The sequence below is a fragment of the Pongo pygmaeus genome, chromosome 1 (assembly GCF_028885625.2).
Source record: "Pongo pygmaeus isolate AG05252 chromosome 1, NHGRI_mPonPyg2-v2.0_pri, whole genome shotgun sequence".
NCBI lineage: Eukaryota > Metazoa > Chordata > Mammalia > Primates > Hominidae > Pongo > Pongo pygmaeus.
In genome coordinates, this window is record NC_072373.2 from 82,794,590 (window position 1) to 82,811,853 (window position 17,264).

Below are 17,264 nucleotides of genomic sequence, written 5' to 3' on the forward strand. Positions count from 1 at the left end.
GAGATGGAGGCTGCAGTGAGTGGAGATCTCGCCACTGCACTCCAGTCTGGGCAACAGAGAGAGATCCCGTTTAAAAAAAAAAAAATTGCCTACATTCTCCGTGTCCCCACCCTCTTTTGGCCAGCCAGATAGCGGTAGTAATTTAATGAAAGATTCCTGAGGAAAGGTGAACTTCAGGGAATGAGACAGGTTTTAAAGCAAAGATTCTCCTGGTTTTGGCAAACTCAGACATTCTGGCTATTTTACTAAGAGGAAATTTTCTCTATACTTTTCATCATTACAGTTTCATTCATGATAATAAGCCTTTATTTACCCCCAGGCCAGTCAGATGTGAAATGTTACATTAATTTCTGAATAATACTCTTTCTATAACATCATTTTTTTCATTAAAGGTGTCAGCTAATTTTGAAAAGCGTTTTTAAAATGTCTTATGAAAATAAATTATTGCTTATCAACTATAAAAAAGTGAAAACATGAGATAAACGTTCAGTCACACAAAATATCCCTTTGGACTTGCCCAAATTAGTTTACTTGAACTTCAACATAGTTTACGATATACAAATATTTCATAAACATTTTTAAAGGGGGATAAGATTCATATCTTTGAATTACATTATAAAAATAGTATGATTCCCTTAGTTAAAATCATTACGGAGGAATATATGGTTTCTCAACACTACCTCACCTCTCTCTAAAATGTTGAGATTTTTGGATAGGTGAATTGAGAGAGGAAATGATTCCATAATCAGTGTTAGTTAACATGAGATGGGTTGAATTTGTGATCACATAAATTTTCATTTAAAAAATAAGCAGGCTAAACAGTTTAGTAACGTGCTTTGAAATAACACAGAACTAGGTTTAAACTCCAGTTCTAGCATATTGAGCTATATGACTGCCTTTCCGAGCCTCAGTTTTTTCATCTGTAAAATGGACAGTAATACTCTCAAGAGTTCTACGTAGGCTTACATAAAATAATACATACAAAAGTTTCAAAGGCACATACCAGTTAATTAATGGTTAATACTGTTAACAGTAACACTGTAACACTATAAGCTATATCAAAAGAAAAATCCATGTGAAACATCACTATGGTTTGTTTATTCTCTTAGACATGTACATTTATACTTAAAGTACTTAAAAATAAAAATATAAAAAAGGCACTACACTAGGAGTCAGACGTAGATTCTGAACTGGAGTCTGATCTCTGTTCTACACTAGCTAACTAAACTTCTTTCGCAAGTTACTTCTTTAATCTTCATGTAGGTAATTTGTAAAATGGTAAAATGTAATATTCTCATTACTACATTAATTTTATAAAACCATTATTTACAAAGTGCTTCTATTAAACTATCATACAGGGATTAATGCTAATGATATATCATCACAGAATAAAGATGATATAAAAATATATTTATATACCCTATTTCCACTGATTTCACAACTTTTTCGAAAGACACCAGAGTCTAATCTAAGAACTAAGGCCAATCCTAAACTATTTTCCATTGCTGGCTGGGTCGCAGGCATCCCAAGCATCACTCCATCATATCAATAAATATCAAACAAATTTCAGAGTTAAAAATAGAAAAATATATATTTGATAAGTCATTTTAATAGTCATTCCACAAAATTAAAGGCAATCATCATAACACCTGGATTTATCAGATGCTACTAAATTAATAGCTTTATTTAGCAGAAAATATTTACCAGGTATAGAAAGACTGCATTCTTTCTTTGAACTGATTCATTGAAAACTGAGAGTAGTTTGGTAATTAAAAAGGCAGGAAAGCTCTTCTTACTTTTCCAGTCTATGAACACAAAAAGAGAAAAAGGCAAAACTGAGTAAGCTGTATAAAATAACCTAACACTTAGAGAACAATTACACACAGTGGGGGACACCAGACTATCCATCAGGACACATTTAGATTAGCTGCCTTAGGCAGGCACCTCTCCTATCTATTTCCTCACCTACAAAACAGAAATAACTAGTACCTGCCCTTACTAAAGGACCATGGAGATAAATCAGAAAGTTCTTTGAACATGTGTCGTATGGTGCTATTCTTTCATGAAGCTGTATAAAACAGCCTACTCAGGTTTTTTTTAAAGGGTGCATTTCACTAACATAAAAAAAAAATCCTGATCTCCAAATTTGACATTAACCTCCCCCTAATATACAATACAAGTATCTATTGGCTTTATATATACACATAGATAGATGATATAGATAGCAATGGATCCATACAGGTTGCTATGGATGTATTCTGAAAAAAGATGCAAGATTATATTTTGTATTTAGAAAATGAGAAAGACCAATACTTGGTACACACAGGTGTGAAAATTTACTATCACTGGTTGCCCATCACCCTCTTTGTCATAAGGCCTCAGAATCCTGATCGATAGAATTCAAACAACATAAACCAATAAAGAAATGGTACACGCTATGACTCTTATTTAACATATGCTTGTACTATTATAGCTATTTTTGATTTAGCATAATTAGTATAACTGGTATAAGTCAGTGTAACTGATTGAGTAGTATAACTAATTAATGAAAACTATGTAAATTTTATATATCCATACTCAGTGCTCATATAACCGGCCCACATAACTTTTTTCTATACATTCAGTGATGTTCCTACTTCATGAATCTGAACAGCTGAGATGCAATGGTACAAACAAAATCAAATGCAGTTCAAAGTGTCTTCTTAAAAAGTTGTTGGCCAGGCACAGTGGCTCACGCCTGTAATCCTAGCACTTTGGGAGGCCAAGGCAGGCGAATCACGAGGTCAGGAGAAGGAGACCATCCTAGCCAACATAGTGAAACCCTGTCTCTAAAAGATACAAAAATTAGCCAGGCATGGTGATGCATGCCTGTAATCCCAGCTGCTCGGAAGGCTAAGGCAAGATAATCGCTTGAACTAGGGAGTCAGAGTTTGCAGTGAGCAGAGATCGCGCCACTGCACTCCAAACTGGTGACAGAGTGAGATGCTGTCTCAAAAAAGAAAAAGAAAAAGAAAAAAAAAATTAGCCAGATGTGGTGGCGTGTGCCTGTAATCTCACCTACTCAGGAGACTGAGGCAGGAGAATCGTTTGAACCCAGGAGGCGGAGGTTGCAGTGAGCCGAGATCGTGCCACTGCCCTCCAGCCTGCCTGGGTGACAGAGCAAGACTCCGTCTCGTGGGGGGGATAAAAAAAGGAGTTGTTTTTGTGAGTGAAGGGGAGCATAGTGGCTCATACTAGTTAAAATCAGAGATCAACATAAAATTCTACCATAGCTAACAGTGATCAAAACCTTATTAAGACATTTTATTACATAATACAACTGAAAAGAAATTAAATTCTTTCCTCTTAAAAAATTTTGATCTGTCCATACTTTGTTCTTTAAGAGAATGAAAAAAACATTTAAATTACAAGAAGAAATACCTAAAACAAAAAGCACACAGAACCAAAAAACACCGTAAGGAATAGCGGAAAACTGAGAGAAATGAATACACAAAACAAATTTTTAATACATCCACCAAACCCTCCCAACCAGGAACTGTAAGGAGTAAGAAAAACCTACCAACCCTTCCAATATGATGGTTACAAACTAACAAGCTCTTTCTTGCTGTCCACTGGCACATCTTGAGACCTTTTATTCTTTTGAAATGTTCCCCCAACTTAAACTGGATGCAAATAAACCAGGTGTGGTCCTCACAACAGTAATCCTGCTAGTCCCTACTGAGTTTCCATAGCAACATGCACAGCTGGCTATGGCAAAGAGGCTGTACTGGCTTCAGATTGGTTTTAAAAGTTTCAATATTCATTTAGTGAAATAATAATTACGTTACCTCAGTTAAGAACAATTTTTTAAAAATTTTATCTTTGCTTGAAATGTTAAACAAAATAACGCAAGGTATTTTCTGCTAGTCCAAAAGTGGCTTTCAGCCCAACAGCAGTAACTAATGTGTCTGTGAAAAGTAACAAAATGCCCATTACCAAGTGATAACCATTCTTTGACTAAAGAAACATAAAATTTTAAGTGAATATTCCCTGTGGGTCACCTAATGTAATAAGTAACATTCAGAGAGAGAGAGAGAGAGAAAGAGAGAGAGAACCAATATAAAGTCTAATCTAAACAGTAGTAAATACTATGCATCTTTTCCTCAAATAAATTTAATATGACAGTTCCTTGGTTTAATTAAAATTAAGAGTTTTTACAGCTGGGCACAGTGGGTCACACCTATAATCTCAGCACTTTGGGAGGCCACGGCAGGTGGATGACCTGAGGTTAGGAGTTCGAGAACAGCCTGGCCAACATGGTGAAACCTCGCTTCTACTAAAATACAAAAATTAGCTGGGCGTGGTGGTATGGGCCTGTAATCCCAGCCACTCAGGAGGCTGAGGTAGGAGAATTGCCTGAACCAGGGGGTTGGAGGTTGCAGTGAGCCGAGATCACGCCACTGCACTCCAGCCTGGGCAACAGAGCTAGACTCCATCTCCAAAAAAATAAAAAATAAAAATAAGAGGCCGGGTGCAGTGGCTCATGCCTGTAATCCCAGCACTTTGGGAGGCCGAGGTGGGCGGATCACGAGGTCAAGGGATCGAGACCATCCTGGCCAACATGGGGAAACTTCATCTCCACTAAAAATACAAAAATTAGGTGAGCATGGTAGCGTGCGCCTGTAGTCCCAGCTACTCGGAGGCTGAGGCAGGAGAATCGCTTGAATCCGGGAGGTGGAGGTTGCAGTGAGCTGAGATCACGCCACTACACTCTGGCCTGGCGACAGAGCAAGACTCCATCTCAAAAAAATAAATAAAAAATAAGAGTTTTCACAATGGTAATTCTTTTTGTAAATTTTTAATTTTTATTTTAGATTCAGAGGGTACATATGCAGGTTTGCTACCTGGATATATTGCATGATACTGAGGATTTAGCTTCTATTGAACCCATAACCCAAACAGTGAATACGGTACCTGATCTCGAATTTTTTAACCCTTGCTCTCCTTCCTCCTGACCGTTTTGGAGTCCCCAGTGTCTGTTGTTCCCATCTTTATATCCATGTGGTACCTACCCCATGTTTAGCTCCCACTTACAAGTGAGAAAATGTGGTATTTTGGTTTCTGTTTCTGCAATAACTCACTTAGGGTAATAGCCTCCAGCTGTATCCATGTTGCTGCAAAGGACATGGTTTTGTTCTTTTTATGGTTGTGTAGCATTCTGTGGTATCTGTGTACCACACTTTCTTTATTCATCATTAATGGGCACCTTGGTTGATACCATGGCTTTGCTATTGTGAACAGTGCACAGTAGCTATTCTTAAAGGGCAGTACCCGGATCAGTATCATAGCATCACCTGGAAACTTATTAGAAATGCACTTTTTTGGCCCCTATCTCACACCCACTGTATCAGAACCTCTGGAGGTGGGGGCCCAACAATCTGGGTTTTAACAAACCCCTAGAAGACCCCTAGTGTCAAACTTCAGAGGACACAAATATGAAATAGAAAATGCAATGCTTTATCCCACTCTTTGGAACTAGGTGAGGAACAGCAGCAAAATAAAATGCAAAAAAACTCTGGTCTCCTGAATTGAGTCTGTTGGCTAATATCTCACTGTCTAAAAGATATGCAGAGATAAACAGTAGTTCAGTACTACTGTCTGTGCACTGCATTTAGCAATTTGTGTAGCAATGTGTCTGTCATTTCTACACATGTAAAGCACCAAGGGAAAATCAAGTGTTGTTTATAATCACTCAAGGACAGGAGGGTCCTTGCACATAGAACATTCAATCCACTACCATTCATAATGTATTACTAATCACAATCAATCTCCAATCACTGATGTCTTCCCACACAGGGCAGCAAACCTAACCATTTATTCCTTTTAGGAGAATAATTTTTTCAACATATTAAATATGTATGTAAAGATGAGTATGAAGTTTGAGTCATACATTTTAACAACACTTACTACTTGTAAGATTTTTTTAAAAAACATACAAGGATGCAGTTCTTCCTTAGTAACTAACCACACTGCCTTCATATACTACAAGATACACTTTTCATTTTATCCTTTAACCTCAGTATATCCAATCACAATTCCTTCCATATTTCTTTTCTTTCCATAATTCTTTTTTTTTTTTTTTTTTTTTTTGAGATGGCATTTCACTCTTGTTGCCCAGGCTGGAGTGCAATGGTGCGACCTCGGCTCAGCGTAACCTCTGCCTCCCAGGTTCAAGTGATTCTCCCGCCTCAGCTTCCCGAGAAGCTGGGATTACAGGCACCTGCCACCATGCCCAGCTAATTTTGGGCAGAGACGGAGTTTGCTCATGTTGGTCAGGCTGGTCTCGAACTCCCAACCTCAGGTGATCCGCCCACCCTGGCCTCCCAAAGTGCTGGGATTACAGGCATGAGCCACCGCACCCAGCCTTCCTTCCATAATTCTAATGGGCAGCACTTCAAAGAAACTGCTAAGCTAGTGACATTAAAGTGACCAGAGACACACAGATTTAATGAAGAAAAGCCACTGGGTAAATCAAACATGCCATATGCTGTTAAAATTAATGAATTCAAGCAAACAATAGTTTTTTGAAGCTCATAATTAAAAATAAATTGCTAAATGCCGTCAGTATTACATTCCCAAAAAATGGACTTTTAAAATTATATTTTAAATGAATCTGAAGACCAGTCACAATTTGAAAACACAAAATACAAACCACCCCAGCAAATTCAAAGGGATTTATCTTGTAATCTATTTTACGATAAGAAATATGATGAAATTTACTCAAAGGTCAGATTCTTGACTTTACATACAGAGCAAGAAACAGAAAAAAAATTTACATTTAACTTGTTTTCTTCTGCTTGCTATTATCTTAAATTAGAAAATGCTTGTATCATAGATACATTTTTACTTAAATGTTCAAGGAACATTTTTTGTTAAAGAATAAATTCAAGTCTCTATTTCTAACTTTAATGTGTTTCCAGCATTTACTCTAGTCTTGGAAAAATAAATGCAAAAGAAAAAAATCCTGGAGTCATCATTATTGTCTTATTCCATATCAAAGAAGCAATATGGAATAAAATAGGAAATGGATTCACAGGCTCCTCGTTCTTGCTCTATTTGTTTGTTTTTGTTGTTGTTGGTTTTTTTTTTTTGGAGATGGAGTTTCACTCTTGTTGCCCAGGCTGTAGTGTAATGGTGTGATCTCGGCTCACTGCAACCTCTGCCTCCCAGGTTCAAGCAGTTCTCCTGCCTCAGCCTCCCAAGTAGTTGGGATTACAGGCTTGCACCACCACACCCAGCTAATTTTGTATTTTTTTTAGTAGAGACGGGGTTTCACCACATTGGTAAGGCTGGTCTCGAACTCCTGACCTCAAGTGATCCACTCACCTTGGCCTCTTGCTCTATTGGTTAAACGTTAGTGTTCCTTAGGGTCCATCCTCAGCCCACTTCTCGTTACACCAGTGATTGCCAAAGTATTTTCTTCCTGCCACTAGTGGGATAGAGCTGATTCAAAATTGTTGCTTCTGTTGGTTGTGATATTTGACTGAGGGCTTACATAGTAGTAGTACATGCTGGTTGCTATTCCAACTCTCTCTAGCTGAATAAGAGCAAGGACAAGGAAAGGGCCTGAATGATTAATCCCATTCCCCTAGTTCAGAAGTGAACTGCATTTCAAATTTTTACTCAATTCTGGGCAGTGAAATCAACGACAGAGCTCCTGAACCTTTCTGATATAGTCTTACTTTTAATAGAGAATACTGAGACTACTCTCTTTTCTCTGGACATTAACAAGGAAGCATATTTCCCTGGCTGCTGCTGGCAGTTATTTTGCAACCATGAGGGTAAAGCAAAACACAGAAGTGCAGAGTCCAAACACAGCCCTGTCCTACTGTCCTTGAAGCTTCTGGTTTCTCAATCAGATTAGCCAAGCAAACTCCTTTGTATTTCAGCCAGTTCCAATTGTCTGAAGCTGAAAGCAAACTACCAATAACAAATACGTTAAATTATTAAGAGTTATTAATTTGGTGTTCAAAAGTTAGAGTTACCAGAGTTTACTAAGGATTATTTCAGTGTTCTGCGAAGACATGTGGCTGCCACATACTTTGCCAAAACTCTGCAAAACTCCTGTTGTATATGCACATTATGAACAAGTTGGAATTTCCAAAATTGGGTCTGGTTATTAGTGCAAAATCAATATTAAATTATGGTTTTTAATTTCAACCATTCTTTCCTGTCTTGCACATCAACTTAGTTATCTTAGTTATATAAGCATATTTGCACCACCATTTCTAGCCTATAATTTAAAAAAAATCAGTCTTCAAATACAGCATATAAACATATATAGCATATTTGCACCATTTCCAGCCTATTTTTAAAAATCAGCCTTCATGATACAAGTTTTTAAAGTGCAAACAGTCCCCGTATTTCACACTACAGTGCTTTGCATATAATTGGAAATATGCTGGACAGTTACAGATATGATCTCACTTTTACATATACCTACGGACATATATATGAACACAGGAAAAAGGACTTGTAGTTTCACACTATGTGGTTAACATTTACCATATACATTTCTATTTTTTGTTTCAATCTTTTTAATGGACACCGAGTTTTTGTAAATTTATTTTTATTAAAATAATTTTAGCTGAATTCTTTACTTTCCTAATATATTTGGTTAGGTCCCCAGAATCTGACCACTTTTCCTTTATTACCCAAATCTGTGTAAATAATGGAGTGCAATGCTGTGTAATCAGTTTTTATTATTTTATCACAAAGAACCTCTCAAAAGAAGTTTTTCTGCTTCAGATAATGAAGAGCTAAGATGAACCAGAGTCCTAAAAATAGGTCCAACAGAGAAAATGATAAAGATTAAAAACAAGAAAGAACCACTTTGGGAGGAATTACAATATTGATGTTAAATATAAAGATGTGTTACAATATGAGAAAGTTCTAAGTTCTGTGATGAAGATGAAATAGACAAATATGAATGAAGATTTTTCAAATACTAAGCTCAGGTTGCTTAGAAGTAACATAAAACTGGATTCTTTCTGACCATCTCTCCATTTGGCCTGAGTTTAGCTCTCATTTTACCTGAATGCAAAAAGGCTCAATGGATGAACTCCAAAATGCTGCCCTTAACTACTTTGAGTCTCCACCAATAATCTATTTCCTTCGGTAAAAATTCTTTGTCCAACTCACGACTTAACTGTACAGAAACTTAAAAAAAAAAAAAAAAAAAGTTTTCTACTTGTAATGCTTTTTAGACCAAATAAAAATTTTAAAGATTTTTAAAATATTATAGCAGTTACCATACACCCTTCCTTTCTGAATTAAAAACAGCAGCTCCATAACACATCTATTCATAGACTCTTACTTTTTTTCATGTTCAAAGACACTCATCCTGCAATTACAACAAAAAATTTACAACGACCCTTAAGAGGTTCCCTATTCTCCCTGTTATAGAAGAAGGCCTTCTATGGCCCATTCACTTTACACTGTTTATGATAACACCAAGCAACCAACTTAGTAGGACATTAAGAGAAATCTTTTATTACAATTTAGCCTCTGAATCATGTTCATGGCTCCACAAAAATAACGGCTAAAATTTCTTTTAAAATTTCAATAGCTTTGGTTACATGGATGAATTACATAGTGGTGAATTCTGAGATTTTAATGCACCTGTCATCTGAATAGTGTATGTTGTAACCATTATGTAGTTTTTTTATCCGGCACTCTCTTCCCACTTCTGTGTCTCCTATGTCTATTATATCACTGTATGCACTTGCATATTCATAGCTTAGCTCCCACTTACAAGTGAGAACATATGGTATTTGGTTTTCCATTCCTGAGTTACTTCACTTAGAATAATGGCCTCCAGCTCCAACCAAGTTGCTGCAAAAGACATTATTTTGTTCCTTTTTATGGCTGAGTAGTATTCCACGGTATATACATATCACATTTTCTTTATCCACTCATTAGTCAGTGGACACTCAGGTTGGTTCCATATCTTTGCAACTGTGAACTGGGCTGCAATAAAAATGCATGTGTAGGTGTCTTTTTCATATAATGGTTTCTTTTCCTTTGGGTAGATACCCTGTAGTGGGAGTGCTGGATAGAATGGTATTTCTACTGTTAGGTTTTTTTTTTTTTTTTTTTTTTGAGATGGAGTCTTGCTCTATCACCCAGGCTGGAGTGCAGTGGCGTGATCTCAGCTCACTGCAACCTCTGCCTCCCAGGTTCAAGGTCTCAGTCTCCTGAGTAGCTGGGATTAGGCACCCTCTACCACACCCGGCTAATTTTTGTATTTTTAGTAGAGATGGGGTTTCAACATGTTGGCAAGGCTGGTCTCAAACTCCTGACCTCAAGTCATCTGCCCACCTCAGCCTTCCAAAGTGCTGGGATTACAGGTGTGAGCCACCGTGCCCAGCCTTCTACTGTTACTTCTTTAAGGAATCTCCACACTACTTTTCATAGAGCTTGTACTAATTTACATTACCACCAGCAGTGTATAAGCGTTCCCCTTTCACCAGATCTGGCCATTCTTGCAGTAATAAAGTAGTATCTCATTGTGGTTTTAATTTGCATTTCCCTGATGACTAATGATTCCGAGCACTTCTTCCTGTTTGTTGACCACTTGTATATCTTATTTTGAGAAATGTCTACTCCTGTCATCTACTCACTTTTTGATGGAATTATTTGTGTTTTTCTCCTGCTTATTTGTTTGAGTTCCTTGTAGATTCTGGATACTAGTCCTTTGTCAGATGTATAGTTTGCAAATATTTTCTCCCACTTTGTGGGTTGTCTGTGTACTCGGATGATTATTTCTTTTGCTGTGCAGAAGTTTTTTGATTCCATTAGGTCCCATTTATGTTTTTGTTGCATTTGCTTCTGAGGTTTTAGTCATGATTTTTTAATTATTACTATTTTTTAGACGGGGTGCACGTCTAAAAAATTTTACACGCCAGGCTGGAGTGCAGAGGCGTGATGTTGGCTCACTGCAAGCTCCGCCTCCCGGGTTCACGTCATTCTCCTGCCTCAGCCTTCCGAGTAGCTGGGACCACAGGCGCCCGCCACCACACCTGGCTAATTTTTTTTTTTATTTTTTTTATTTTAGTAGAGAAGGGGTTTCACCGTGTTAGCCAGGATGGCCTTGATCTGACCTCGTGATCCGCCCGCCTCAGCCTCCCAAAGTGCTGGGATTACAGGCGTGAGCCACCATAGTCATGAATTCTTTGCCTAGGCCAATGTCAGAAGAGGTTTTCCAAGGTTTTCTTCTGTTTCCGGTTTTGAGTCTTAGATTTAAGTCTTTGATCTATCTTGAATTGACTTTTGTATAAGGTGAGAGATAGGAATCCAGTTTCATTCTTCTGCATGTGGCTAACCAGTTCTCCCAGCACCATTTATTAAATACAGTGTCCTTTCCTAATTTACTTTTTTGTATGCTTTATTGAAGATCAGGTTGGTTGTAAATATTCTGCTTTATTTCTGAGTTCTCTGTCCTGTTCCATTGGTCTACATGCCAACTTTTATACCAGTACCATGTTGCTTTGGTAACTACAGCCTTGTAGCATAACTGGAAATCCCGTAGTGGGTGATGCCTCCAGATTTGTTTTTTGTTTACAATTACCTTTGGCTACCTGAGCTCTTTTTTGGTTCCATATGAATTTTAGGGTATTTTTCTAATTCCATGAAAAATGATGTTGGTATTTTGATAGGAACTGCATTGAATCTGTCGACTGGCACAATATTAATTCTTCCAATCCATAAGCATGAGTTGTGTTTCTATTTGTCTGTGTTATCTATGACTTCTTTCAGCAGTGTTTTGTAGTTCTCCTTATAGAGATCTTTCATCTCCTTGGTTAAGTATATTCCTAGGTATTTTATATTTTATTGCAGCTGTTGTAAAGGGGATTGGGTTCTTGATTTGATTCTTGGCTTGGTCATTGGTGTACAGCAGTGCTGCTGATTTGTAAACATTGATTTTGTAACCTCAGACTTTACTGAATTTGTTTCTCGAACCTAAGAGTCTTTAGGGTTTTCTAGGCATACAATCATGATAGTCTGACTTCCTCTTTTCCAATTTGGATGCTGTTTATTTCTTTCTCTTGCCTGACTGCTCTGGCTAGGACTTCTAGGACTATGTTAAATAGAAGGGGTAAAAGTGGGCACTGTTGTCTTGTTCTAGTTCTCAGGGGGAATGTTTTCAACTTTTTCCCATACAGTATGATGTTTGCTGTGGGTTTGTCAGATACGGCTTTACTAATTTAAGGTAAAAGTCCCTTCTATGCCTAGTTTGTTGAGGGTTTTTATTATAAAGGAATACTGGATTTTATCAAATGCTTTTTCTTTGTCTACTGAGATGGTCATATGGTTTTTGTTTGTAATTCTGTTTATGTGATGTATCACATTTATTGACTTGTGTATGTTAAATCATCCCTGGATCCCTGGGATGAGACCTACCTGATCATGGTGGATTGTCTTTTTTATGTCCTGCTGGATTCAGTTAGCTAGTGTTTCCTTGAGGTTTTCTGAATCTATGTTCATCAGGGATATTGGTCTGTAGTTTTCTTTTTAATTTTTATTTATTTATTATTTCTTGTAGTTTTTTTTTTTTAATGTTCTTTCCTGGTTTTGGTATCAGAGTGATACTGGCTTCATAGAATGATTTAGGGAGGATTCCCTCTTTCTCAATCTTTTGGAATTGGTACCAATTCTTCTTTAATGTTTGGTAGAATTCAGCTGTGAATCCATCTGGTCCTCAACTTTTTTTGCTAGCAAGTTTTTTTTTTTTTTTTTTAAACTGATTCAATTTTGCTGCTTATCAGTCTGTTCAGGGTTTAATGATGGCAGAAATTTCTAAAGCTTTGCTTGGTGCCCTGCAGAGTAAAACTGGTGTTCAACAACTAACAATAATATTCAAAATGGAAAGTGCAGATAAAAATTCCAAGCAATGAGGAATGGTTTTCTATTATTAAAAATTGCCATCAATAAGTAGGGTAAATTTTAGCTAAATCAAACCAAGATCCTATCTTGAATTGGTATACTGGCATTTGTGTCATTTCTCCTTCTTACTTATATAATAGATATCATAATAGAGACAGAAAAGATGGTAACAGAAAACCAAGTCAAAAAAGCATTATCAACTTTATCTATAAAAAGCCTCAACAGCTCTTCCCCCTGCCTCACCCAGTCTCAAAGCACTGAGACAAGGTAATATAAATATTTGTGTACACACACACACACACACACACGCACAGATTTTTCTAACATGAATTTGAAAGAAAACAAGTCAGCATAACAGCCATGCCAGATCTCAGGAGCCTCAAGCCAGCAGCACTCCTACACAGTACATGGTAGCCAGAATTCATTTTGCTACTAGAGACAAAAGAGAGCACCTACAGCGTTGTTACTCAAATAATATTTCCCTGCCTCTGACTGTTTAGGAGGCTAAATGAGGCTATTAAAATTCTCTTGCTAAGCTTTAATACGCTAGTAAGTAGATACTATTTTCATATTGGAAAACTTCAACAATATGCTGACATACTGTAAAAGGAAATGTTATACTTAATGTGAGAAAAGCACCTAGCACCTCCCTGCACTCTGAAAAATTAAAACCTTAAAAAAATGTGTTTTTTCCTTTATTATAGACTATCCCCTAGAATTTCCTTTAACTTAGAGAACATCAGCATCCAGACATTTTACCATAATCTCTGGATCCCTTCTTACAAATATATCACTTGTTTGTACTAAAGTAATCCCAATACTAAGTGAAAAATTAGGTTACATGCCACAAAAGAAAATAAAAGTGGAACAATTAATCATAACAAATAATCAGCTGTGCAAACCACCACTGAACCTTTCCCAGGGTTTTTCCTTATCACTTCACAAAAATAGCTTAAGCACCGCTGTCCTATATCATTAGATTTAGAATCAAATCTAACACAAAAGGCAACCTTACCTTTATCTCTTCTGGTTCTTGCAAATAGCAAAGGATAAAAATCACAGAGTTTTAGAGTAGAGAGAAATGTTAGCAATGATCAATCCAATGCTTTCATTGTATAAATAAGGAAATGATGTGCAAGGTTGCATGATTTATTTAAGGACACTGAATGAATAGCAAAGCTGAAATTCAGATCCATTTTCTGATTCTTAGTTCAGATGAGTGTTCTTCACACTGACCCCTCTCTTTCAGAAATGCATATTTTCCAACAATTTCATAAAATGACTTTTTTTTTTTTTTTTTTTTTCCTGACAGGGTCTCACTCTTTCACCCAGGCCAGGTGCAGTGGTGCAATTGTAACTCACTACAGCCTTGCACTCCTGGGCTCAAGCAATCCTCCTGCCTTAGCCTCCCCAGTAGCTGGGATTACAGGCACATGCCAACTACATCCAGCTGGTTTCAAAATTTTTCTTTTGTAGCGATGTGGTCTGGCTATGTTCACTAGCCTAGTTTTGAACTCTTGGCCTCAAGTAATCCTCCTGCCTTCGCTTCCCAGTGTTGGGATTACAGGCGTGAGCCCCTGCTCCTGGCCAAAATGACTTTTTAAAAAGTCATCAATGTTTTGCCAATCTTTTAAAGTATACTGATCATGAGTAACTACTCTCAAAGATAATTTCATAAAATGTTCACACATTCATTCACTCAACAAATAATTTTGAAAGATTACTATGCACAGGCACTGTACTCTGCTCCATGGGGTCAGAAAGATGAAACAGACATGATTCTGACCTTCAGACGCTTCAGTTGGATGGATGACAAGTTAGGACAGACATATAGAATCTGTAATTTGAGCAAAAGCTAAGAAATGCTTTTACTAAATTTTGTTAAAAGAGTATAATCATATGCATATCTCAACACAAAAGAGAACATGCGGTTTTCGTGCTACACTTTTTTTTGAGACAGGGCCTTGCTCTGTCGCCCAGGCTGAAGTGCAATGGCACAATCACTGCTCACTGCAGGCTCAAACTCCTCGGTTCAATCAATCCTCCCACCTCAGCCTCCCGAGTACATGGGACTATAGGCGCACACCACCACCACCACACTGGGCTAATTTTTGTATTTTTTTGTAGAGACAGGGTTTTGCCATGTTGCCCTGGCTGGTCTCAAACTCCAGAGCTCAAGTGATCCACCCGCCTCCGCCTGCCAAAGTGCTGGGATTACAGGCATGAACCACTGTACCCAGCCTTCATGCAATCTTAGTAGTTTCTTATTTATGTAGGAATCCTGTAAATAATTACGTATTTGTGGAATAAGGTTTATTACAAAGAAAATGAACTAAGTGCTTAAACTGTATAACATAATTTGAAGTTTTGGATACTGCCTTTGAAGTCTCTTCCAAGTTACTATAATTATTTTTCATTATATTTTGTCTCCCTATGTAAAAATGTAGATTTATAATTCAACTAATTTAGCAAATATTTAAATGTTTTTACATTACAATGGGGTCACAAAAAACTGTCTAAAAGAGAACAGAACACAAGCCAGCAAATAAATGAACATCTCAGACCAAATGTTTTCAAATAGGTTTGAGTTCCACTGGCCAAATATAGAACAGAGTAAAAGTTAGTGTAACTCCTAAGACCTGAGATAGAAATTTTAAGTTATGGCAATCTGGTGTGATTGATCATAAAATCAAAATTAATTTCCACAAAATATGTTAGTCACATTAAACCATCACATTAATATACCCTCTCGGCACTTACAGTACCATGTAAATGTACACTAAGCTCACTCACCAGCACCTTACAGCCTTTGGAATTTCTGTTCCTTCCACTGAAGATGCTTCTGCCCAGGTCTCTGTCTTTGTCTGAATGTCACCTCCTCAGAGAGACCCTTCCAAGTCACTATCACATCACCTGATTTTATTTTCTGTATGTACTTCTCCTAAATTTAAACCCTGTTCACTTGTCTGGTTTCTGTTTAGTCCTCACTAGAAGGTAAGCTTGCTGAGCACAGGCACCTTATAAGTCATGTTCAGTACAGCAACCTTAGTGGTAGAATCTGACAGGCACTCAGAAACATTTGTTGAATGAATGAATGATGCCTAGAAAGTCAATAAATATTACATCAGGGATATTAAATTTAAGTCCACAATAAAATTTCAAAGAAACTATTTCAAAAAAAGAAATATGTGCTCAGACCACTCATTTATTGATTTGGAATAAAGGCAGCTCATCTAGCAAAATGCTACTGCAAGTATACTCCCCTTATAGACTACCTGAAATTCAATAGTTTAAAAAATAAAAATAAAAACATGGTTAGCAAATATTTCTTTTTACAAGTCAGGACCATAAGTGACCAAGCTTCCGGTTTGTGATGTTCTTGGCCATTTAAAGAGCACTGAGTTCTATTTTACTTCTTGTTATAATGTTTCCCCCAAGATTAGCACAGGTTCTCAAAGAATAAATTTAGAACTGTCTTCTATTTAATGATTGTGAAATCTGAGAACATTTTGAACGGAAATTCTAGATCCAAACTATAAATCAAACACAAAAAATTAGGATCTTGGTAAGGAGGGGGCAAAGTCAGTTAATATCTAAATTAAAATTTGCTCAGCAGCCTATAAGTAGACATAAATCTTTGTTTTTTTGTTGTTGCTGTTGTTTAGACAGGGTCTCGTTCTGTCACCCAGGCTGGAGTGCAGTGGCCTGATAACAATTCACTGTAACCTCAAACTCCTGGGCACAAACACTCCTGCCTCAGCCTCCTGAGTAGCTGGAACTACAGGCACGGGCCACAGCACCTGGCTAATTTTTAATTGTTTTTGTAGAGATGGGGCCTCATTATGTTGCCTGGGCTAGACTCGAACTCCTGAGCTCACACACCTGGCCAACATAAATTTTTAAGAAACCTAGCCACTCCAAATCAGCTCATAAAGACACTGAATCTGTTAACTTTGAAAAATAAGACTAACCATGTTAGGAATCCTGTTGAGATTCCAGCTTCTCTTAATTTCTGAACATGAAGTCAATTCCACTGTCTGTCACAATGGAATAAGAAAACACGTTATTTCAGGAAAACTGGTGAATAATATATCTGTTAGCCAAGCATTTACTATGTACCAAGGTCATAAAATAAGCGTAGTTTACTTAGATTTACCCACAGGCTACCAATATATCTGCTCATTATTCCCTCTTGCATTTCAGTCTTTCCTTCTGAGTTCAATTTCCTTCTCTCTTAAGTACATCTTTTAAAAGAATGTATGATGGTAGCCAACTCAGTTTTTATTTGTCCAAAAAGTCATTTCATCTTTACTCTTAAAGTTCACCTGGGTAAAAATTTA

General features: G+C 37.2%; 1 protein-coding gene across 6 annotated transcripts in view; it reads right to left on the bottom strand.

Annotated features, from left to right (window-relative positions):
- The window catches only part of POU2F1 (POU class 2 homeobox 1), a 208,076-nt gene that overhangs the window by 121,668 nt on the left and 69,144 nt on the right, over window positions 1–17,264 (bottom strand). Inside the window, exon 2 of one of the 6 annotated variants that reach the window (XM_063649062.1) lies at window positions 1,705–1,805. The exons of the other annotated variants lie outside the window; for them this stretch is intronic. The gene's annotated coding sequence lies outside the window, so the exon portion shown is untranslated. The remainder of the gene's footprint in view (window positions 1–1,704; window positions 1,806–17,264) is intronic. 6 annotated transcript variants of the gene reach the window in all.